Raw genomic sequence first — 24,776 nt, 5'->3', positions numbered from 1 at the left:
GGAATCTATTTTTGATCCCTGCTCTCCTCAGCTGAGACAGAATTTAGCTGACTCAAAAGAGATTGATCCCAAGAAGCTAGCAAAAGCTGCTGACTTGTGGGTTGCCAATAGAGCCACTCACAAGGATTCTGGGGCCACTCACAAAAAGGATGAGGTAAAGCAGCACAAGAAAGATGGCAAAGAGAATTCTAAAACCTGCCATCCAAAAGAGCGCCACAAACATAAGAACGGTAAATACCATGAGAAACCAGGTCAGTCTAGTGAAACCTCTGGTGCCAAACCAGAGGGAGGTCAGCAGAAACCCCCATTCCAGAAAACATTTGGTAAATGTTATGCTTTTGGGTCTACTGACCATGTGGAAGGGGATCCCAGGTGCAAGGGTAAACCTTCAAGGGCCCACACTGCCTCCTTAGCCTTCATACCTGTAGGAGAATTTCATATGGAAAGTAGAAACTTGCATCTATTAGCTGAAGATCCCATTGGAGTCTAATCCAGTGTTTGTGTCCCCGGGTCTGTGGGAACAGCAGAATCTAGATGTGTATAATTCTATTCCACACAACACACAAGAATATTACAAGGACAGTGTAATTGTGAATGGTCAGGAGACCACTGCCATTAGAGACATTGGGGGCAGCATCACAGTGGTGGATTAAAAAAATGTCAAACCTGAGGATGTTGCTAATGCACCCAAAGGCCCCACTAAGCTTGCTGGGGGCCCTCTCCAGATGGTTCCAATACTACCAGCTCTCATCCAGTGCAACAATATGACTGTAAGAATACCTGTCAGTGTACAGAGTGAGGTGCCTGGGTCAGTCGTCCTGGGGAATGACTTAAAAACTCTTGTAGTTGTATCAAGCACCCCCAGGCCTCCCAGTAAAAGGAAGCAGGACCAGACAAAGAAGGCCAGAGAGCTCACCTTAGAGGACTCGCAGTGGGTTGTTACAGAGGAACCTATAACACCCGGTCCACAGGAAGGACAAACTTCTATTTCTAGGAAAAGAGACAAAAGGTAGCACTCCTGTGCACAAAACTGGGACATCCCCAAGAGGACAATGCCAAGTCACACCTGTGACTCCTCCACCAGCTCCTGAGGCCGAGTGTGAGGTTCAACCGGAAGATGATGAATCAGCTACTGATGACACAAAGCTGACACAGACACAGAGCTGGAAGAAGACCCCCCTGTTGGCGATCTGGATCCTAAAGACCATCCTGAGCTGCAGACTTTGCTTGCAGAAGGTGGCCCCTGTAGGGCAGACTTCAGCAGAGGTCAAAGAGAGTGTCCTACTCTTGAAGGACTTTGCCAACAGGCATCTTCCCAGCTGGAAGGGCAAGAGCCAGGGAAGCACAGGTTGTACTGGGAGGATGGTCTCCTCTACAGTGAACCTATAGAGTCTATCCCAGGGGACTACAGAAGACTTTTAATGCCTCAGGAGGTGAGACTCCAGTTTCTACAGTTAGCCCATGAGATTCCTTTAGCTGGTCACTTAAGTTTTAAAGCGAAAAAAGGAAAGGATTTCTCTGTATATCTACTGGCCCAAGATGGGGTCTGGTGTAGATAAGTTCTGTAGAAGCTGTCACACTTGTCAGACATCTGGTAAGAGTGGAGCCAAGAACGTGGATTACCTTTGGTGCCTCTCCCACTGGTGGGAGTCCCTTTTGAGAGGGTAGGAATCGACATTCTTGGTCCCCTAGACCCTCCCACATCTCCAGGCAACCGATTTACATTGGTTGTGGTAGTGTTAGGGAGAATTCTCAGAAATGTGCCAATTCCCTCCGCCTTAGAGACCCCCAGCAACTTTGCTGGATTTTGAGGACTTGATTTTCCTAACCTAGAGAGAGTGTGCCCCTTTTTTCCCCACTCTCTCATGTATTTTTATGCGATTTTGTACACGGTATCTTTTGGTTGTTGAGTCTGACAAATGCCATAGGCATCATCTTTTACATTGTGTCACACAGCACCTGTGTGCAGTGACACAGGGAAATCTTCCATATTTCCCAAAGGTTTAACTACCTTCTCTTGGATAAACTAGTGTTTCCCAGAGCAGTAAAGTGAAATTGACTTTACTTACCAGTGTAACCTTCTAAACCCAGCACACACAATCTTACAATAGAGTGCTGGAGGGGTTACCTAGCATCCCCTTTGTCTAGCTCCTCGTGTAACTTTTTTTATGTTACACTTTTCTCACTGAATGGCTGGTGGCAGCGGTTTTGTTTGAACTACCATGGTGTGTTTTTACTACAGGCTGCGTTCGCAGCTACAGTAAAGCACCCACGGATGCCATCTTTGTCAAAATGCCCCCCCGGTGGTCTTTTTTGTTGACATTTCTTTGTGGACAGGACCTTCTTGAGATTTACTCTGCGCGCCAAACCAGGTTTGGTCTTTGTTCATTTTGCCTTTGACGGGATTCACGAGTGAAGCCCACCTCTGGCTCCAGAGTGTCTAGGGTAGGCAGGAAGTGAGGGAGGTGCCCGAAACTCCCTGTGCGGAGTCTCCTAGGAGACCCAAATGCACTCTGTGGTGATTGGCCGGCTGACTGTCTAGCAAGGACAGCCAGCCTGCTGGGTGACTAACAGCTAGGTTGGAATGAATGGGAGAGAACTGAATAAAAGGCGAGGCTTTTGGCTTGGAAAGCAGAGTCGACCACTGGACGAAGGAACCGAAGAAGAACTTGAAGAGGATGACTGCTGCAAATCCTGGACTGTTTGTTTGCCCGGTGAAGCCCTGCTGCAGTGTCGAAACACTATGTTCGCATCGACAGAGAAGCCCCTGCACGGACGACTTCTCTCTTGAGTTGGTGGGACCAATCAACTCCAAAGTAAGCCACCTGGATATCCATCTCAGAGCTGGTTGAATTTCCACAGAGTTGCGGCTGGAAACTGTATACCCAGGGAGAGGAACCAGATTGTGTGTGTTGCTTTTAAGCTGGTCTAAAGCTTCTGGAAGATCCTTTGGACTCCTAAGAAGCAGGACTGACCGAGCCTGAGCCCCCTCAACAGAGTGTGGGACCCCAGAAGCAAGGAAAGTCCACCTCGACAGCCAGGAACCGCAGTGTTGCTATTTGCAGTAGACGGAAGGAGCTGAAACACTGAATAGCCACTGAAAGTGACGTTTGCTGGTTGCGAATATTGACCATCCAAGTGCATTGCAGGAGTCCCTTGACGTCCTCTCTCTTGTCCCCACGACTGAGGCTCAGAAACAGGTGAGATCTGCAGAGCTGCACAGGAACAGAAGCCATCAGCTACATATTTTTCTTCATTTCTAAGGTACTGTAAAAAGTCTGAGAGAATTTACCTCTTACTTTAAAGTGCTTACAACTCACAAGTCTAATCAGCTTGTGGCCCTACATTTGATTCTTCTTTTCATCAAAGACTCCTAAGAACTTGTGCAAAGACGTTTCCCTTTACTTACCAGAAGTGCTTCATCCTATACAAGACTTTTGCCAATTGACTTCGGTTTAGCCTATTGAATTGTATGACTCTTCTTGGAGGATCCAAAAGTATTTGCCTGCTTAAGAATATTTGTGGTCTCTTGTTGTTTTAATAAGCTTTCCTTTTGCCAACTTCTAACAGTATTCTAAATGCCAACATAAGATATTAATGTCCACAGCACCCTAGTTATTGAAGTCACCTGTGGGTGTAGGTTGTCTGTGGGACATCCCAAAAGGGTCATTACTGATTTAGAAACTAAGAGTGTACAGTATTGAAGTGTATTTGTGTGTTACTATTATATTGCTCTCTTCTGAAGAAGGCTTACTCTAACTGAATGGTAAATAAAGTAAAAACTGTTTACTCAAGAAACCTTGTGTATTTATTTGAATACTTGTCACTGTGAATCTCTGTGTAACTCCCTTACAGCTCATATTGAACCCTCTTGAGATAAGCCTGGCTGCTCAACACTCTACCAACCTGTGTAGTACAGACTTATACCAAAGGTTGGGTTCCTATTGCCAGGAGGTCAGGGTTGTTGTATTGCACCCAAAGGGTACTGCATACAATCTTGCCTAACAGTATTGCTCAAGGGGCCCTCCATGCCCCACTGATACTCAACATCTACTTGACACCCGTGATTAAAGCAATACCCAGAAATTTCTATTTCACTTATGTATGGGTGACAGGTAAGTGCTCATTTCGAAAGCAAATAGCCAATTCACCACAGTTTGTCAAAGATTACATGCAATTGAAGCTTAGATGCATAGCAATTATCTCATGTTAAATGGCTCAAAGCCAGAGTGCTAGGTTCCAAACAACTATCAACTTTCTATTTAAAAAAAAAAAAAGCCATTGTATGGCCTTCTACGACTTTCTTTGATGATACTGTCCAAGTCAAGAAGAATGTACAAAACATTGGATTCATTAATCACATGTCATTTGAGGCCAAGATTAATTCTATGGTCAAACACCGATTCTTTCATTTTAAACTTCTAAACAGGATCCTTTCATTATTCCCTCTGGAAAAGTACACAATGGTGGCTGGTGCCTTAATCAACTCCCACTTGGACTACATCAAATCTCTTTATGTCAGCCTGCGTAACCTCTATGTAAATTCATAAACCGCAAAAAATGCAGTTGATACTTTGCATAACGCAGTAACGTACACCAGCTCCTACGTGTCCTCTGACTCCTACTCAAATATTGTAATGGATTTGCATGAGAACTAATGAATATGAGCCAAGTAATTGGGCCCTTAGCTGAGCAAGTGGGAAGACGCCTGCCTCAAGTAGAATTTATCAGCAAGTGGGGGAACAATGCATTTTGAGTGAATAATGTACCTGGTTTGCTCCCTGGACTATTTGAAAACAATGAATCATTAATAAACAAAGTGATCCACTGGATTTGCCAGATTAGGCTGTGTGCATCGATTATAAGAGATGACATCATCCAGTGCAAGTGAGGGCAGATGCCTATTGGGCAAGATTTCATACAGATAACTTTGGCAAATAACACCTGGGCCGAAGAGCTTCTTTCAAATCGATCTTAGGACATATGGTATTCGAAGAGCAACAATTCCACACAGGTCTGGGCCCAGAGGAGTTGGACTGACTAAATCTGCAGAGCTCAAAGACAAAACTATACAAGCTTGGTGTTATAATCTTGTCATGTACATTGCAGGTATTGAGAGGCACCTGGGGATGCAGATTGGAACTAATTCATCCACAGCTTTGATTTTATATGCCTCCAAGAGACCTGGTTAACCGATCAGATCAAACTGTAGGGCTAAGCAACCTACTCAATCCCAGCTATCAAGCGCCCTAGAGGTAGACAGAAAGGCGGTCTCTTGACTTGGGTAGGCCCACAATTAAACTGGCCATAGAACTCGGACCAACTGGCACCCCGACTTCCAATTTCTCACCACCATGTAGAGCAACTCGGTTCTGATGTTTATTATCTACAAAAGAGCAAACTGGGAACAACCATCCGGAAGCTTGCAAATGTTGTAAGACCTTACATTGACCTGGGAATCCTTCAACGATTAATCCCCATTGATTTTGGCCATGGGAGATATAAATTTACAGTACGAGCCACTGAGAGAACTTGCTGATGCCTGGGATGAGCAAGATGTAGTCTGGGGGATTACCCCATTGATAGTTTAATTCCCGCAGAGAGCACACCATCAAGCCATTGAGGTTGCTCGAATTATCTCTCACCTCAACCTGGGACCATGTAATGGACGTTTTGAGAAAGGGCAAAGAAAACATTCTTTGGACACAATGGCTCCTCAAGAATAGACCACATATTGATTAGTGCCAGAGACTGGGAATTAGTGGACTCATGTGAAGTGATCTATCGTAGTGCAAGCAATCATAAACCTTTGCTGTGTAACATTCAGGTTTGGAATTGGATCCAGCATGATACCCAGGAGGAAGAATGGGTGTGAGCTATAGAAGTCGTACACCATTCTACCATTCAAGGTGAGACCATTCTACCATTCAAGGTGATCGATTAAATGGGCCTGCATCGAAGAAACAAACATAAAATCAGATATAAACAAAGCCATCATAGAAAAGTTAGCTATAATTTGTGACAACGAAAGTAATAATCAAAAAATTGTAAGCAAACATTTAATCATGACTCGAAATCTCTACTCTTTTCTTACCAAAACAGCTAAAAAAGGTTGCCTGAAAAAAGAGTGATGGCTTGACGAGGACTGTAGCGCTGTGTGAGACAGGCAGGGCATCAAGAGAGAGAGAGGCTAAAAAGTAACAGTTTGAAAACCTTTATTATAAAACTTGGTGGGGTTCGTGTAAGTTCTAACTCGCCCCAACTCTAATGTGGTTGTGCCCTTAACTGATGCTTCTAGGGGCCGTTGATGTCCGTAAGTCCAAAACCAAAGTCTGTCTGTGTCAAAACCTATGCTTGCCCTCACTCTTCAAACAAACGTGATGTTAGGTCTTCCTAAAGAAAAGAACAAGTTACTTACCAACTGTAACATTCTTTCGACTGGATGTTCCTCCCACGTATGCCTCATCTTGTGATATTCGTATCCTGCCAGCTTTGCTGCTTCAGAATTTTTTTTTTTGGGGCAGAGGGCGCTGTGCACGAGACCATGGCGTTGATGTCCCTCGACGGGCTCTGTACCGTGTCGACGTCACCACCAGTACAAATAGCTAGTGCCGCGCCCATTAGCTTCAGTTCTGTTTTTTTCAGGGAAATATTTGAGGAACACCCAGGCGTGCCTCATGACTGATAGACTCTTCGTGAGAGGGAAGTGTAAGAAACGTAAACTGTACTGCGGGGTAGGATGGGAGGGGTGATGAGAAATACATGGGAGGAACATCCAGTCGAAAGAACGTTACAGTTGGTAAGTAACTTGTTCTTCGAATGGATTGGGTCCTCCCACGTATTCCTCATCTTGTGATAGACTCCCATACGAGGTGGAATACTAGTTATTGTTCTCATGGACGGAATGAAGTACTGCCTTGGCAAATAATCCCTCATTGGAGGAAGAGGCATCTAAGCAATAACGCTTAATGAAGGTATGCATTGATGCCCATGTTGCAGCTGAACAAATATCTGCTGCAGGGACTCCCCCCTTCAAAGCCGCAGAAGTAGCCATCCCCTTAGTGGAATGGGCTTGTAGCCCATTTGGTGGGTCTATTCCCGTCAATCTGTAGCACCCAATTATAGCCAGAATGATCCAGTGGGATATAGTTTGTTTTGACACCGCTAACCCCAATTTATGACCTGTAAAACCTACAAAATGTTGGTCATCTTGAGGTAATTTTGACATTCTTGAAATGTAAAAACTGGGAGCCCTTTTGGGGTCCAGTCTATCCAGTCTCTCTTCTTCTTTGCCCAAATGAGGAGGATAGAATGTTGGTAGTATGATTTTTTGTGACAAATGGAAGTCAGAAACTACCTTTGGTAAGAAAGATGTTTTAACTCTAAGACTTGTCTGTGTAAAATGTTGTGTATGGGGGTTTACATGAGAGAGCCTGTAGTTCACTAACCCGGCTGATGTTAAGGCTACAAGAAGGACAGTCTTCAGTGTTAGAAGCCTCAAGGGACAGGAGTTCAGAGGCTCAAAAGGTATAAAAGTTAGAAATGTAAGTACTAGATTTAAATCCCAAGTTGAGACATGAAAAGGTACTGGAGGATATACGTTAGTAAGCCCTTTCAGGAATTGAATGATTAATGGAATTTCGAAGTAGGAAACCTCTTCCGAGGAGCGCTTGAAAATGGACAGCGCAGCTAGATAACCCTTTAATTGTTCCGATCTGGAGACCCAGATTGGCTAGATGCAATAGGAAAGAGCGCACCATTGGGGTGCCACATTGAAAAGGCTCCACATCCTTATCTTTGCACCAGTTACTGAACTTGTTCCAACAACATTGGTACAAAGATTTTGTTGCTGGCCTTCTGGCCGAAAGCAAAATCTCCATTATGTCATCCGGAAGATCCCAATCCTTGTATCTCTGCTCCTCAGAAACCATGCGTGAAGGTGGAGTGTCTTGACCTCTGGATGGAGAACCCAACCTTCCTCTTGCGAGAGAAGATCCTCTCTTTGTGGAAGACGTATTGGAGGGCAGATGAACATGTCCAGAAGGTCCGGGTACCACGTCGTCCTGGCCCAATTCGGGGCAATTAGGATCATGGTTTTCCTGAACTTTCTCAACCTCCTGATTACTTGAGGAATCACGGGGACTGGAGGAAACGCGTTCAGCAGTGGAAATTCCAGTCCACCATGAACGCGTCTCCTAGAGCTCCTCTCAGAGGAAATTCCTTTGAGCAGTACTGTTCGCACTTCCCGTTAACCACAGTCGCGAACAGATCCACCTGAGGGGTTCCCCAAAGGGCAAAGATCTCCAGAAGGACTTGCTGAGCTAGTGCTCTGCCTGCTCAGAGCGTCTGCTGCCGCGTTCTGCTCTCCAGCTAGGTGAACTGCCGATAGAGAGATTCCTTCTCGTATTGCCCAGAACCAGAGCTGCATTGCCTCTCTGCACAGTGGCAGTGACCCTACGCCTCCTCTCTTGTTGAGGTAGTACATGGCCACCGTGTTGTCCGTCATTATCAGGACATTCTTTCCCTGTACAGAGGGCAGGAAGGCCTTCAGCACTAGTCTGATTGCCCTTAGCTCCAATAGGTTGATGTGTAGTTTGGACTCCGATGGAGACCAACGACCGCTGATTGTCAAATCGTTGGCATGGGCTCTCCACCCTGTGAGTGAGGCGTCCGTTACTACTGTTATCTCTGGCCATGGTTGCCAAAAAGATTCTCCCTTGAGGATGTTGTTGTTGCAAGCCCACCATAGTATATCCTGAACAACTGTGCTCGGGACTTGCAGAAGATCCGACATACTTCCCGAGAACTGTATATCCTGAACAACTGTGCTCGGGACTTGCAGAAGATCCGACATACTTTCCGAGAACTGAGTTCCGAGGGCCCATTGAAGGGATCTCATTCTCAATCTGGCCTCTGGCACCAGGAAAATACAGGATGCCATGAGGCCGAGCAACCTCAGAAAAGCGAAGGCCGGCAGATGCTGGGCATTCTGGAACTTTCTTACCATCTGCAGAATGTGGAGAGCTCTCACCTCGGGAGGCGAGGCTTTTCCCGAGGAAGTATACAAAACTGCTCAGATAAACTGGAGCTTTCGGGATGGTATCATGTAGGACTTCTTGAAATTGAGGGAGAAGAACAAGTTACTTTCTTACCTGGTAACGTTCTTTTGTTGGGATGGTCCGACGACGTATTCCATATCTATGACAGTTAATGTCCACAGCTGTGCTGCTTCGGAAAATCTTCGGCATCTGCGTCTTGCGTCGATGACGTTGATGCGCCGTCCCCGAGGACCTCCTCTGACGGCCGACGTCACCCGATGTGATAAGTAGGACGCACGATGCCCATAGCCTCAGTTATAGTTTTTTCCCAGAACGTGTGCCAAAAGTTTTCTGCCAGTCAGACACACAAGGCCTTGCGGAACGCAAGCTGCAATCACAAAAGAAATTCTGCAGCGGGGAAGGTAGGGAGGGAGCAATATGGAATACGTCGTCGGACCATCCCATCGAAAGAACGTTACCAGGTAAGAAAGTAACTTGTTCTTCGAGGGGATTGGGTCCTCCGACGTATTCCATATCTATGACAGACTCCCAAAGCAGTGCCAAGCAAGGAGGAGGGAAAAGAATTTAGAACACAAATTTAGCATGCCCAATCAAATTGCAGAATAAAGGACTGCCTTGCCAAAGGCCAGATCCTGCCCTCGGATGGAATCGAGGGAGTAGTGACGTACAAAAGTATGTACTGAAGGCCAGGTGGCTGCATCACAGATGTGACGAATAGGAACACCCCTCTGCAGGGCAGTAGACGCAGCCACTTCTCTGGTAGAATGGGCCCGCAAGCCAGCCGGAGGGTCCTTAGCCGCCAAGCGGTAACACTCGGAGATAGCTAAAATAATCCAATGAGACGAAGTCTCTTTCGTCACAGCTTGTCCCAAACACTTTCCAGCGTAACCAATGAAAAGTTGATCGTCCACTCTGACCCGTGACATGCGCGAAATATAAAAGCTCAACGCTCTCCTAGGATCAAGCCTATGGAGCCTCTCTGTTTCCTTACCAGGATGTGGAGGAGGATAGAACGCCGGAAGAACCAACTTCTGGCTCAAATGAAATTCCGAAACCACCTTCGGAAGAAAGGAAGGACGAACTCGAAGGACAACCCTGTCCTTATGAAACACAGTGAAGGGTGGCTTAACTGAAAGTGCCTGTAACTCACTCACTCTGCGAGCGGAAGTAACCACAACCAAAAACACAGTTTTCAGAGTTAACAGTCTCAAAGGGCAAGAATGCAAAGGCTCAAACGGAGCACCCATAAGAAACTTAACAACAAGGTTCAAATCCCAACCGGGCACCAGAAAAGGTGACGGAGAGGACACATTAGTGAGTCCTTTCAAAAACTGAGAAATTAAAGGAATCTTAAAATAGGAACATTCTTCAGACGAGTGCTTAAATATGGACAGCGCTGCCAGGTAACCTTTAATGGTCCTCACTTGCAAGCCCCTGTGGGCCAAGGAAAGCAAAAAAGGCAGAACCATGGGAATGTAACACTCAAAAGGATCCACATTCTTAACTCCGCACCAGTCGCAGAACTTTCTCCAACGGCAACGGTACAGAGACTTTGTTGCCGGCTGCCTGGCCGAGAGCAACACCTCCATCACGTCTTCTGGGAGGTCCCAATCCTTATACCTCAACCTTTCAGAAGCCAAGCGTGAAGGTTGAGGGATCTGACCTCTGGATGGAGAACCTGACCCCCCTCCCGTGAGAGCAGATTGTCTCGGTAGGGAAGACGACGTGGAGGGCAGATGGACAAGTCGAGAAGGTCCGGGTACCACGTCCTCCGGGCCCATGCCGGAGCAATGACGATCATCCAGGAACCGAACCTCCGTAACCTCTGCAGTACTTGCGGGATGCCTGGGACTGGAGGAAACGCGTACAGCAGTGGGAATGACCACTCCACCACGAACGCGTCTCCCAAGGCTCCTTTTGGAGGAAATTCCCGCGAGCAGAACCTTTCGCACTTCCGGTTGACACTGGAGGCGAAGAGATCCACTGGAGGGGTCCCCCAAAGGGCGAAGATCTCCAGGAGAATCTCCTGAGCCAGCTCCCACTCGTGAGAGATCGCGCTCTGCCTGCTCAGAGCGTCCGCCGTCTCGTTGTCGTCTCTGGCCAGATGAACAGCCGAGATCGAAACTTCCTCCTGTATGGCCCAGAACTCGAGCTGCATCACCTCCCTGCACAGAGGAAGTGACCCTGCCCCTCCTTTTTGTTGAGGTAGTGCATGGCCACTGTGTTTTCCATTATAATAAGGACACTCTTTCCTCGCACAGTCGGCAGAAAGCTTTCAGGGCTAGCCTGAGGGCCCACAGCTCCAACAGATTGATACGGAGTCTGGACTCCGACAGAGACCAACAACCGCCGACTGTTAACTCGTTGGCATGAGCTCCCCATCCCGTGAGGGATGCGTCCGTCACAATCGTCACCTCCGGCCAGGGCAGCCAAAATGGGGCCCCCTTCATCAGATTGCCTTTGACGGCCCACCACAGAAGGTCCTGGGTGACCGAGGGTGGCACCTGAACAGGGTCCGACAACCTGCCGGAGGACTGAGACCACTGGAGCTTGAGTGCCCATTGCAAAGATCTCATCCGCAACCTGGCCTCTGGCACAAGAAGAATCAGGATGCCATGAGGCCAAGCAGTCTCAAGAACTCGGACGATGAGAGAGTCTGGGCAAGCTGAAACTTGTGCACCATCTGCTGAATGTGAAGAGCCCTCACCTGGGGAGGAAATCACTGCCCCAGGGATGTGTCGAGCACTGCTCCGATGTACTAGAGCAGCTGTGTTGGCGTCAAATGGGACTTGTTTAAATTGAGGGAGAGGCCCAGCTTGTGAAGGGATAGGCAGGTGACGGACAGATGATCCAGGACTTGCTCGGGAGAGCTCCCCCTGGTCAACCAATCGTCCAGGTAGGGGTAGACGTGAATCCCCCCCTTTCCTGAGATGCGCTGCCACCACCACCATGAGCTTGGTGAAAACCCTCAGGGCGGAGGTCAATCCGAACGGCTGGACCCGAAACTGAAAGTGCAAGTCGCCAACCGCGAACCTCAGGTACTTCTTGTGCTTGGGATGGATCGGCACATGGAAGTAAGCGCCCTTGAGGTCGAGAGACACCAACCAATCCTGAAGTTGAAGGGCCTGGAGGACTTGAGAGAGAGTAACCATCTTGAACTTGTCCTTCCTGAGGAGTTTGTTCAAACCGCGCAAGTCCATGATGGGTCTCAATCCCCAGTCTTTCTTCAAAATCAAAAAATAAGGGGAATCCCATCCCTCGTTCCTCTCCGCTACAGGCACCAGTTCTATGGTGCCTTTCTCCAGCAGGGCTTGAATTTCCTGCGCAAGGAGCGGATCTGGACTATTCAAAGAGATGTTCCCAGGTGGACTGTCGTGAGGCCTCTGCCGAAAAGGAAGACAGTAGCCGTGGGTTATGATCTCCAGAACCCACACATCTGAAGTAATGGCACGCCACTCTGCAAGATGCTGCGCCAGCCTTCCCCCAACCGGCGAACCATGGGACCTGGCCTCATGACTGAGTGGTAGCGGCTGCGGCTTTGCCTGAGGGCAAAGAGGCAACTGCCAGAGCGGCCTTGGCACCTTGAGTACCTTGTTTTCCACCTCTGGCACTTTTACTGTGGCCTCTTTGACTGACAGGTCCTTTTGCTTTACTTAAGGACGAGTAATGGCGAAAGGAACCTCCCCACCATTGTTGTCCCCTAGGACGAAAAGGCAGAGGTTGTCGAACTGCAGCGCCCAACGACTTCGCTGCAGCTTTGGAGGTCTGCAACCTCTCAAGGCTCTTGTCAGCCTTGCTGCCAAAAAGATGTTCACCGTCAAAGGGCATGTTGAGGAGCCGGGACTGCACATCAGGAGCGAACCCAGACTTCCGCAACCAAGCAAACCTGAGTATTATGGTGCTCGTCGCCATGCACCGGCTGACACAATCTGCCATGTCCAAACCCGACTGAACGGCCTCACACATGGCATCCTTGCCATCCTGAACCATAGCAAGGAAACCATCCCGTTCGTCCCCTTCGGGAATATGTTCAGCCGCTAATGCAACACAGTTCCACAGAGTGTGTGTGAAACGAGCAAGGCACATATGGAGTTGGCCGCCTGAAGCGCCATACCCCCTGAAGAAAACACTTTCTTCCCCCAGCCATCAAAGCGTTTGTCGTCCCTATCCGGAGGGATGGTAGGATACGACGCCTGCTTTGCCGGGGCCATAGCCGCCTGCACCACCAAACTCTCCGGAGTGGGGTGCCTGGACAAGTAGCAGGGGTCGCTACTGGCTGGACGGTATTTTCGCGACAAAGACTTGTCCACTGCCGGGAGACTCTGCGGAGCAGTCCAAGCCGCCGCCACCCTTCGCTGCAGAGCCATATGAAACGGCAGTACTGGGTCAGTGGGGGGACAAAGATCAAGGATGTCCGTGAGATCATCCTGAACGAACTCCCCTGGGGGAGCCGACCATCCCAAGTACTCTGTGACCCGAGACATAAGGCGCCGGTATGAAGAATCGGCATGAGTGCCAGGCTCCGGCCTACAAAACTCCAACTCCGCAGAGGTATCCAGTCCACTGGCATCATGCAGTGACTGCCTCAGGTCATCAAACTGGCTATGGCCCGAGAGAAGCTCATCTGGTAGCGTAACCGGAACCAAGCCTTCATCAGAGCCTTCATCACCCTCTGAAATGTACTCCAGGCGGTGAGAGGAAGACTCCTGGGGACCAAAGCTATGCCTGACCTCAGCCAGAGCCTTTCTAGGGGCTAACCCTGTGCCACGGGGCCCCTCCGACACCACCGCCTCGAAAGGCGTCGAGGGCGCCGAACGAGTTGGCGCCGAGAGAATCGGCATCGACGTCAGCTGCAGCGCCGCCAGCATCGACAGAGTCGACGCAGGCCTCGAAGCCAGAGCTCCGAGCCGGTCTCTCGACGACCTAGGCGCCGACAACCCCCTTGGAGGCGGAGCCTCGAGAGAAATCGTCGACGACCTTCCTCGAAGACGGCACAGGATCACGCGGCCTCGAGCGCGTCGAGGACCGGGAACGGGCATGGCGAGAACGGTTACCCTTGTCCGAGCGGGACCTTTCCTGTGAGCCGTGCCGATCACCCGAGCCCGAAGGCGTACGAGCGGTGTCTCTCGACCGGTGCCGACCGACCCCACTCGGAGGCGCGGTCGGACCGGTGCCCTGAGATTCAAGAATCGCTAACATCTGCTTCCCGAAGGAAGCCCATTCCTCCGGTGTCGCTTGCATGGTGGGATAAGCGACCCGCCGACGGGCAGAGTCCTCGGAAGAGGACGGGGAAGGCGACCGATGCTGGCGCTTCCGGGAATGCCTCGAAGAGGCGGAGGAGTGGCGAGACCGACTCCTGGAAGGAGACCCACTGGACTTCTGACGATGACACGGAGAGTCGCCTCTCGAGTCATCCGTCGAAAAACCCCGTAGACCTCGACTTCCGGGGCTTAGACACCCAACCTATTGACAGCTTCTTGCGCTCCCGCAAGGCCTTGGCCCTGAGCGACTGGCAGTCGACACAGCCGTCCGTATCGTGGGCCTCCCCGAGGCACCAGAGGCAGGCGTCGTGCGAGTCCGTGACCGACATCTTGGACCCACAGTCCCCGCATTTCTTGAAGCCCGGACGTGGGGTTGAAGACGAAGTAGACATCGTCACGAACAGGTTTTCACAAAAACCGAACAGGTTCAACGAACCGAGAAGAATACAGCAAACTCCAAAGAGTCGAGGCGTACCGAGATTCACAAAGCGAACACGTTAGCGGAAAAAACGGAACTCAGGCTACGGGCGTCGTGCGTCCTACTTATCACATCGGGTGACGTCGGCCGTTGGAGGAGGTCCTCGGGGACGGCGCATCAACGTCATCGACGCAGGACGTAGAAGATTTTCCGAAGCAGCACAGCTGTGGACATTACCTGTCATAGATATGGAATAAGTCGGAGGACCCAATCCCCCTCGAAGCCCAGTTTGTGAAGGAAGTGACAGGTGATTGACAGATGTTGCTGAGCTTGTTCGGGAGAACGCGCTCTGATCAACCAATCGTCCAGGTAAAGGTAGACGTGAATCCCCCCCTCTCCTGAGACTTGCTGCCACAACCGCTATCAGTTGGTGAAAACCCTCGGGCGGAGGTCAGCCCTAATGGCAGAACCCGAAACGGATAGTACGAACCGCCAACTGCAAACCTCAGGTACTTTCTGTGCTTGAGATGTATTGGCACATGAAAGTAGCACCCTGAAGGTCCAATGATACCAACCAGTCTTGGAGTTGGAGAGCCTGAAGGATCTGAAAAAGTGTTACCATCTTGAACTTGTCCTTCCTGAGGAACTTGTTCAAGTTTCTTAAGTCCAAGATGGGTCTCTAACCTCCGTCCTTCTTTGGGATGAGAAAGTAAGGGGAGTACCAACCCTTGTTCCTCTCCGCTACAGGTACATGTTCTATTCCACCTTTCTCTAAAAGGGTTAAAATTTCCTCCAACAAGAGCGGGTCTGGAATTTTGGTAGAGTTGGTTCCAAGTGGATGGTCCTGAGGCCTTTTTAGGAAGGGAAGACAGTAACCTTGAGCTACTGTTTCCAGTGCCCAAGCATCTGAAGTAACGCCCCACCATTCTTTCAGATGCTGAGAGATTCTGCCTCCCACCAGGGTTTTGTGTGATAAGGTCTCAGAGTGATTTGGTTGCAGGAGCGGCAGAGTGCAAAGATGCCGTTCCTGAGGATGGCTTTGCAGTCTTTCCTCGTCCACCACGAGTGACATTTCTTTGAAAGGCTTGTCCTCTTCCTCTACCAAAAGAGGAGTAGTACCGAAAAGGACGGCCCCTCCAGGAAGATGAGCCCAAATAGGGTTTTTGAGGCTGTCGCATGGAGGCACTAAGAGATTTAGCTGTCGCTTTTGAGGTCTGTAGTCTTTCTAGGCTTTCATCAGCCTTACTACCGAACAGCCTCAAACCATCAAAAGGCATGTTGAGAAGTCTGGCCTGCACATCTAGTGCAAACCCTGACTGAAGTGACCTATGGAAAGGGAGAACTGGATCCTTCTGGGGGCTCCGATCTAAAATGTCGGTCATGTCATCCTGATCAAAGGTGGATGAAGCTCTACCCCAACCCATGTCTTCCACTACTCTATTCATTAAACTCCTGTACCCTGAATCTGCATGTTCTGCAGGGTCAGGTCTTGCAAACTCTAGCTCAGGTCACGTATCAATGCCACTAGCAGAGTGAAGAGTATCACACAGGTCTCTCATTTTCAATTCTGGATCGATTAGTTCTTCTGGAATCTGTCTTGTGCCATATTGAACTCCAAAAGGATAAACCTCTGCACCTTCAGAGCCATCCAAGACATAGACTTAAAGAAATCTGATTTTGGTAATGGAGTAAATCTCCTGTCTTGTTCATAAGCGACAAAGGCGTCGAAGACGCTTTAGGCTTCGGTGTCGAAAATGTCGGTGACGACGAAGTCGCGGATGTTTTCGCCGACTTCTGTTTTTTATGCGGTGTCGGGGAAACACTCGAGTGTTACGAGTTTCACCCATACTACTGGGTTTTACCACAGTAGTTCCTGACTTCCCTGTGTCGTCCGATGGAGCGACCGGGGTCTGGCTCTTTTGAGGCTTCTTTAAGGGGGGGGGGGGTCGAGGCCGCATTCTCAAAGACCTCCATCATCATCATCCTTCTAAAATCTTCCCATTTTCTTGGAGAATCCGACTAAGTGGGGCATCGTACCAATTCTGTAGATCTATCGGATGACGAGGGAGATCTAGGTCTCCTTTTAAGTCATTTTGAAGAGGAATATGAAGAGCGCCTCGATGTACTACAAGATCGGGATCTCTTGTGTTCTATGACGCTCTGATTCTTTTGAATCGGTCGATTTCTTTATGTCTTTTTAAGGAGGCCTACGGGGCGGCCTTAGAAGCATCCCGCCCCACCGCCAGTTTACCTTTCCTCTTACGAAGGGCCTTCTCCGTCATCGACTGACAGGAGACACAGTCAACAGTTCGATGGTCTGATCCTAGGCACCAAAGACAAATGCGGTGAGGATCTGTTATCGACATCTTCGAACTGCAGTCGATAAATTTTTTGAACCACGTCTTGGGTGTAGAGGGGGTAGATGAAGACGACATTTTCTGAAGAAAATTTCGAAGCGCACCGTTCGAGAGCGAAGAAATCGGAAAAACGGAACTGTAGCTAACGGGCACGGCACGAGCTATTTGTACTGGTGGTGACGGCGACACGGTACGGAGCCCGTCGAGGGACATCGACGCTACAGTTTTGTGCACAGCGCCCTCTGCCGAAAATGTTTTCCGAAGCAGCAAAGATGGTAGGATACGAATATCACAAGATGAGGAATACGTAGGAGGACACAATCCATTCGAAATGGGGGTTCAAATAGAAATGCAAACCAAGGCTGATTTCATGTAGCCTTGCCGTCAGGTTTAGTTCTGCCAGTTTAAAAATAGTTCAATGCAAAAGGGGAGCGCCCTTAGGATCTTCCAGGTAGGGCTCTTGCAGCAGGACAATACAGGTCAAAATGTCTATGGGTCTCTTGGGGGTTCCCTTCCTCAAGAACTGATTCCTCTGGTCTCCAAAACCAAGATTCACAGTTCCTTTTAGGCCTCTCAGGGTTCCCTTGCACAAGTCTAAGCCTCTCTTTTCAACAATGTCTCTTCCGGTTTTCTTTGGGCTTCTCAGGGTTCTTCGCCCCCAAGCTCAGGCCTTTCTGGCTCAAAAAGAACCACACTTCGTACTTTATAATTCCTTTGGGCTACGAGGGTTCTCTCTCCACCCCCCAGGCTTAGGCCACTTCTGGTCTTAAATTAAGATTCATAGTTCCTTTCAGGCTTCACTTAAAAGTTCAAACAAAGAAAACACCAAAAGTTCACCTTGCCAGGATGCAACTCTCATGGCAGTTACTTCTGGTGGGGTTGCAAAAGCCTTCCCTTTGAAGGATTTTGCTTTGGAGGATTTTGCTCCCACTACACTCAGTGTAGCTCCCCCTTTTCCCACATTCTATCAAGTGGCGCTGTACACCTCCTTTGGCCAACACTGTGGCAGTATCAGAGACTTTCGCGAATGCAGGGCTTTTGCTCCTGCCCATGCGTGACCACGCCAATACCTGGCCCTTCTCCTTACACTCTTATTTTCTTTCTGGCACCTTTTTCCTCTCTGTGCCTCTTGCCCACTTCCTTTACCTTGCCGTGCCTCTTGCACTCTTTCTGTACCTTGCGTCTTGCACATTTCATCTGTTTGCATTGTTCTGTCCGCACCTTTCTCACTTTTCTTATGAGTCGCCTGCACCTTCTCTTCTCTTTCTGTTCTTCACAACTTACTGTTCCTGCTTTTGTGCTGCTCGCGTGCCTTTTTTCTCTTGCTATTTCAATTATTGCACCTTCCGCTGGTAATGCTCCCGCTGAAGCCACCCGCGTGATACTCCTCTCTCATGAAACTCACTGAGTAGCACGACGCTGGTGGGCGGTTTCCATGGGATGTTTGTGTCGAGGTCAGGGTCTCACAGCCTGCCTCTCAGGCACCCCGGGACTTGCACATGCCCTGGGAGAACGGGCACTGGCCTAGACTCTGACAAAAGGTCACAGCTTTCCCCAATCGGATTCCATGGAGACATGGATCCCTCGCCACGCTGCAACCACTCTGACACACCGGGTCAGTGTCCTGGCATCCCGTTCTCCTCCGGATCCTCCAGGCTCCATCAGCTGCAGTCTCCTGTTCCCTGGCCGGCATGATCCATCCTGCAACCCCACCTCACTCCTTTACTGTGGCAGAGCTCCTTCTTTTATACCTTAACTGAGGGTCAAATGGAGTCAGGTGTGTATGGTTAATGTCAAGTGCCTGCCCCTGCCTGACTATTAAGGGGACATGTTAGTGATAGAATGTAGGCCTATCCAATAATCTTCCTCTTCACAGTACTTTTCACACGGGTAACCTCTTTACTCTCGGTTGCCTCTTCCTCGTCCCAGTACAGGTTGGAAATGGGAAGGGGGAAACACAACAAGACAGACACTAATATTTATACGCTGAATAATCATAGGGTGATTGAAAGAGGAAAGAGGGGCTTCCCAAGGTCCCGTTTTTATACGGCTGGGGTGATTCCCCTTTTGTTAGGTTACTCCCTACCCCTGCTACCCTGCCATGAAAGTACTGGTCTTTACAGCACACCCTATGGTCTGAAATGGGGGAAGATACATGGGTGTGGAGGTCAAAGCCATGGTTTTGAATCATCTGACCCACCTCACTGCCTGCTTCTGGTCTAGTACGATATTTCTGCCTCCCTATTGGATCAGGGACAGTGGGACCTGCATATCACACAAAGGCTTCAGGGACTTCTTCCTCGCCCATCGTCCCATTGGTATACCGCGTCTCACCTGGGGTCTTTCCATGGGCGCAACCCCAGACTCCCCACCCAGGTGATCCTCCCTCGCTTGTCCACCCCCAGGGTTGGGATCCAAAAGCGATGGCTCTCCCCTGGCCACCTGAATAGAGGATTCTTGGCATCTACATGGGAGTATACCCCCAAGGTATTTCACAGCTGCTAAGAGAAATTACATTGTGTCTGAAACAGGGGCAGCTGATTGACAAACTACGCCTTCGCAAACTTCGAGCCATCTACAAAAGTACCACTAGAACCAAAAAGGACATCTATCTAAGGGGAAAATGGGAGATCCTTCTAGATACCTAAAAGAATAGCAACTTGTGCTGGTTTGGGAAGCTCGTAGTGGGCAAAGATCTCAATGAGTCCCGTGATCTACACTAACATCAGCCCAGATGTGTGGCTAAACCACTTTAGTGAGTTATAATCCGATCCTAAGGTGCTGAATTTGGAAGACACCAGGCCTAGTAAGAGGCCACAGCTGCAGGAAACCAGTTTTAATGTTAGTATCAAGAAGGTTGAAAAGGCAATTTCTGCACTGGAGAGTGGGAAAGCCCTAAGCCACGACACAATACCAATCAAGCTATACAAAGACGAGAAGTAAGTTTGGGGGCTGGTATTATGCAGTGTCCTTAACGCTGTGATAAGCTCTGGATAAGTCTGTAGTACCTGGCGCGAGGCAGAGATGGTTACCATCTATAAAAAGGGAGGGAAGGGAATCAATTTGGGGTGTACTGAACTTTGGCTTCGAGTAAGTATTCGGCCAAATTTTGCCTGAAAACCAGTTAATCGGCTTCGGCCGAATGTTCCTGGAATACTTACTCGAAGCTTAAATAAAAATCCTCTTCCTATGATTAGCAATCTTCTCTCAGTGTGAGAGACGATAGCCGATCCTAGAAAGTACAACAGTGGGAAAGCAGCAGTAGCCAGTAAGCTGCTAGCTTATTGGCTGTTGCAAGAAGCACAAGGAAAAATACTCTGAAGCACTGGGATAGTGCACAGAGGCCGAGACTGGAAGAAGACGACCAGAAGATAATGCCTGAGGAAAGACTGACATCTAGGCGGCATCAGGTAAGTGTCCACCTTCTAATCGTCGATTGGGGCTTGTATGTGCATAATAGAACGATTTGCTGCAGCATAGACAAAGGTTTGCATTTCATTGCCTCTTTTGTTCTGTCTCACTTAATGTGCTTTTGAAGCGGCGGCCACGTGGCCCTGGATGGAGAGGGTTCTCGGTTGCCATGGGATCTAGGTATACATAAGCATGTACTCAGTATGGGGGGCATCTGCTCAGTCTCAGTGTCTTCCACAGACACAGCTCCTGCAGGAGTTGATCAATCTGCACCACAAGGTCTTTCAACACATCCAAATGACAAGGCATGGTGCCGGTTCATCATTCCTGCACTGGGCAAATAGAGCGCCCTCCTTCCAAACTGATCCAGCTCTGATGTGCACTGGAGTCAAATCGTCGGTTATTGGGAGGGCTACAAAACAAAATCATAATTGGGGTGTCATCACTGTGCTATCGTTTGCACAGGTATTCAAAAGGAGGCATGGCCTCACCTGCCCCAAAACACGGAGCGCAGCTAGGAAACTGTCAATTTAATCATCAAGCACAAGCCAACAATTACAGCCTTTTAATATTCCGAACTGCAAGCAGGATGAACACAACAAAATGTCAGCAAAGCAGAAAACACTTGAGCCTTTAATTGTTATTGTACCTCCCCATTACACCAGTGACCGCAGTGCGAATGTGGACAGCCTCAGCTCCTGGTATCATGCATGGGGGTAATTGGGTCGCCAGTCCGCAAGCACAAGTCTGCACCAGGTCTCCTTCAGGCCTAGTAAGCACTGCTGTAAAACGCTATTCCCAGTAAATTAAAACAGTGCAATTACAGACCTCAGTCGCCCAAGCCAGAATCAATACGTGCAAGAAGACACCACTGAAAGTGAACACAACCCTTCCAAGAAGCGGATGGTTTTTTTCTGGGGACATTTTTTGTTTGAGTGTCTTCCATTTGATGTCTGAGTTTGCTTTAAAAATACAACTTACATTGTGTGACACACTGCATGCTGTCCCTGTGTGCCTTATGGCATCTCATGCACTATGCTTCTTTGCTTCTCCTGCTTTCATCACTATCCGTGCTTCCTTTCCTTGGTTCCTACTCGCGCTTCATTCCCTACCCATGCTTTCTTTCCTTGGCACCCTCGCTTTCTTTCCTTGACACCCTGGCTAGCTTTACTCGCCGCCCTTGCTAGTTTTCCTCACCACCCTTGCTCGCTGGCTTTCCTTGCTGCTACACCTGCTTGCTTTTCACAGTGAAGAACCCTCAGCTGCACTTCTAGCCCTGTTTCAGAGATGGGATACAGAAAACAGCATTTCAAACCTCTGCTCTTACACTAAAAACATTTTTGTTTTAAATACACAACTGCAGCAAAAATGGTCCATATAGAATAAGGGGAATGCGTTTCTGTTTTTACACATTTACATGCGCATCAATGTGAATTTAGGATGCAAATTTAAATGTGTAGAAATGCCACCTTATTTGTGCAAATGCTCACATGGGGTTGAAAAGGACATTTGAATGTGTGCAACCATGATGTGTGCATTCACATGCTCTTTACTGTCTCACGAAGCAGTACTTCTCATGTGCTGGAAAATATATTTAGAAAACTAACTATTCGGCTCACTATTCAGCTTCGATCGAATACTTTGGCTAACTATTAGGTATTCGCCCGAATAGTAATTTCACTATTCGGTACACACCTAGATTAAACAGGGAACTATTGTCCAACAGCACTATTAGTGTGGCAGGTAAAATATATGCCAATGAAATACTAGATGAATGCAGCACTGGGCTGAATCAGCCAAGATATTAAGACATCTCAAGGCAGGATTTCGTAAGGGTATTAGCACTGTAGACCAGGGATTTCATCTCGGCATGATCCTTTTCCAATCTGAACAGAGCAAAGATGTATGCAGTCTTTGTAGATCTCAAGACCACATTTGAATGCGTGGCAATAAACCAACTGTGGCAGGTCTTGGCTGACTACAATATCCCATGTAATCTGCTGGCTCCTATCCAGGATCTGTATGCTGAGAACAAAGCATCAGTATGTTGGGGCCTGGGTAGAGAACGTACAAGCCCTTTTGATGCTCAGCTAGGAGTGCGACAGGGAGGTGTCTTGGCCCCCCTATTTTGTATATAAATCAACAAACTAATAGAGGAAGCTGCTTTTACACTGTATGGACCCTCCAAACATGGGTAGAAACCATTGCTGGTGCTATTCTTCACGTATGATGCAGTGCTGTTGTCTACAACCCCAATGGGCCTCGAGCATACTTATCTCGATTCACCACCAAATGTAAAGAGATGCACCTAGAGCTAAACACTCAGGTACAGGCTAGCTAAATAGCTCAATCTAACAATTGAAATAGATGGCATCAAACTCAAAGAGGTTACTACTTACGCTTATTTGGGCATTCGCTTTTCTGAAAGTGTTCTCTGGATGCACCAGCTAACCAAAGCTGCTGTGACCTTGGAAAAGTTGAGTAGCGGGATAAGAAGATTCTCAACTTGCCACGATGGGAGTACAGTTACCCTGGCACTCAACTCTACAGGCTGCAAGCTATGCCTTCAGCTCTCTATGGTGCAGAAATCTGGGGACACACGCAAGCTCAGGCTCTTGGAGTTGTGGATAATACATTTTTGAAACGTCTGCTCAAGCTCCCAGTGAGCGCCCCTAATGTGACACTCAACATGACACTCAACATGACACTCAACATGGAATGTAACCTCTGCCCGGTCGAAGACCATGTCGGCGTAAAACCACCTTTCTACTGGACCCGGATCTGAATAGCACCGCCCTATCCAGGTATAGAAATGTATTTGCACATTCTGAGCCTTGAAGGGGGCCGCTCACTCTCCTAGTTCATGCATGTGAAATCCTGGCTTACTGACATGGATCTAGACGATCTACACGAGTCCCTGCACAACATGAAAATTGGATCGAAAGAAATGGTCAAAAAACCTGGCATCGAGACGTGCGATGGATGCTGCTTGTCTCAAGCTTAGAACCAAACAATCTTACTTGAACAGCAAACAGGACTTTGGGTTCGAACCCATCAGCCCGAGCTACGCACAAGCACTTTACCTCCAATTCAGGCTCAACATTCTGAGGGTTGTGAGCCTCACCAAGAACTGGAATCGGCCCAATGTAGCAACCTTTGCCACACGTGGGGTTGAAAATGAGACTTTGATACATCTAATTTTGTTTTGCTCAGGTTATACCGAATGGAGAGCCACATTTGTATTCCCCTTATTCAGGCTGGCAAGCATCTGCCACACACAAGTAGCCATGAACTATTGTAGAATATCAGAAGACCTCAATGCAGCCAATTCTGTAGTAATGCTTTAACACAGTGCTTGGCTGCAAAGTACCAAGATGGTCAAACCAATAAACTCTCCCGGAAGATGACAAGAACGATTAGTGAACTTAAACTATAGATAACTCTCTTGCACAATCAACGATAATGTGCGGCAGTCAGTATCATCCAAAGGAATGCTGCTCTCGTTAGATGTTTTATATTCTATTTGGTTTTACCATCAGTGGACTTAATGCCAAAGACCTTATTTGTATTGCTTTTAATGAGGTTCTAATTCAACTGTTTCTTTTTTTTATGTATATGTGATTGATTTGCATTGATGGTTTTTAGACCGATTAAAGCTAGTGCTGACTGATTGGAATTACACTGAAATAACTGCAATGCAAAATTTCCTAGTACTGTCTGATTTGACCGTTGCGATCCGAAGACTCAGATTTCATCATACTACCATTGTAAAATTGATTGTTGTGTATAAGGATTTCGGTACCAATTAGATGGTTCTGGTGAAGCAGAGGCCAACTATTCATTGAAAGTCCCCAAACATTCAGAATGTGTGCATGTATCAAGGAAAAAGCCAGAGAGGGTGGTTTTCGGAGCAATGGACAGGCAATCAAGAGGATGATTCGGGATACTCCATTTGGCACAGGTTTGTGGACATTTTGCAATTCCAGTTTGCCCTAAAACCATAGTAACAGTAATGGTGGCTAGTAGCAGGGTAGCACAATCATTTTAACTCATGGTAGACAGAAAGGATGTTTGGGGCAAGTTATTTAATAGTATATGGATTGGAAGGGTGGCCTCACAGTAGTATCCTGCTCCATTTTTGTACCTGATGAGATGCATTACAATAGTTAATCTTTGTTGCATCTGTGGTTGCTAAAATGGTACTGCATCTCTGATTAAATACCAGAAGACAAACTGTAGACTGAATAAGGGGTTATTGGGGTTTAGAGAA

The 24,776-nt window shown here is 48.2% G+C and overlaps 1 protein-coding gene across 2 annotated transcripts in view; it reads right to left on the bottom strand.

Moving 5' to 3' along the window:
• Positions 1-24,776, bottom strand: part of ING3 (inhibitor of growth family member 3) — an 833,611-nt gene that overhangs the window by 135,991 nt on the left and 672,844 nt on the right. The window lies entirely within an intron of this gene.

This window comes from Ambystoma mexicanum, chromosome 12 (assembly GCF_040938575.1).
Source record: "Ambystoma mexicanum isolate Mex_15411 chromosome 12, UKY_AmexF1_1, whole genome shotgun sequence".
NCBI classification, from domain to species: domain Eukaryota; kingdom Metazoa; phylum Chordata; class Amphibia; order Caudata; family Ambystomatidae; genus Ambystoma; species Ambystoma mexicanum.
The sequence above is the reverse complement of the archived record's forward strand: the minus strand, read 5'-3'. Positions and strand labels throughout refer to the sequence as shown.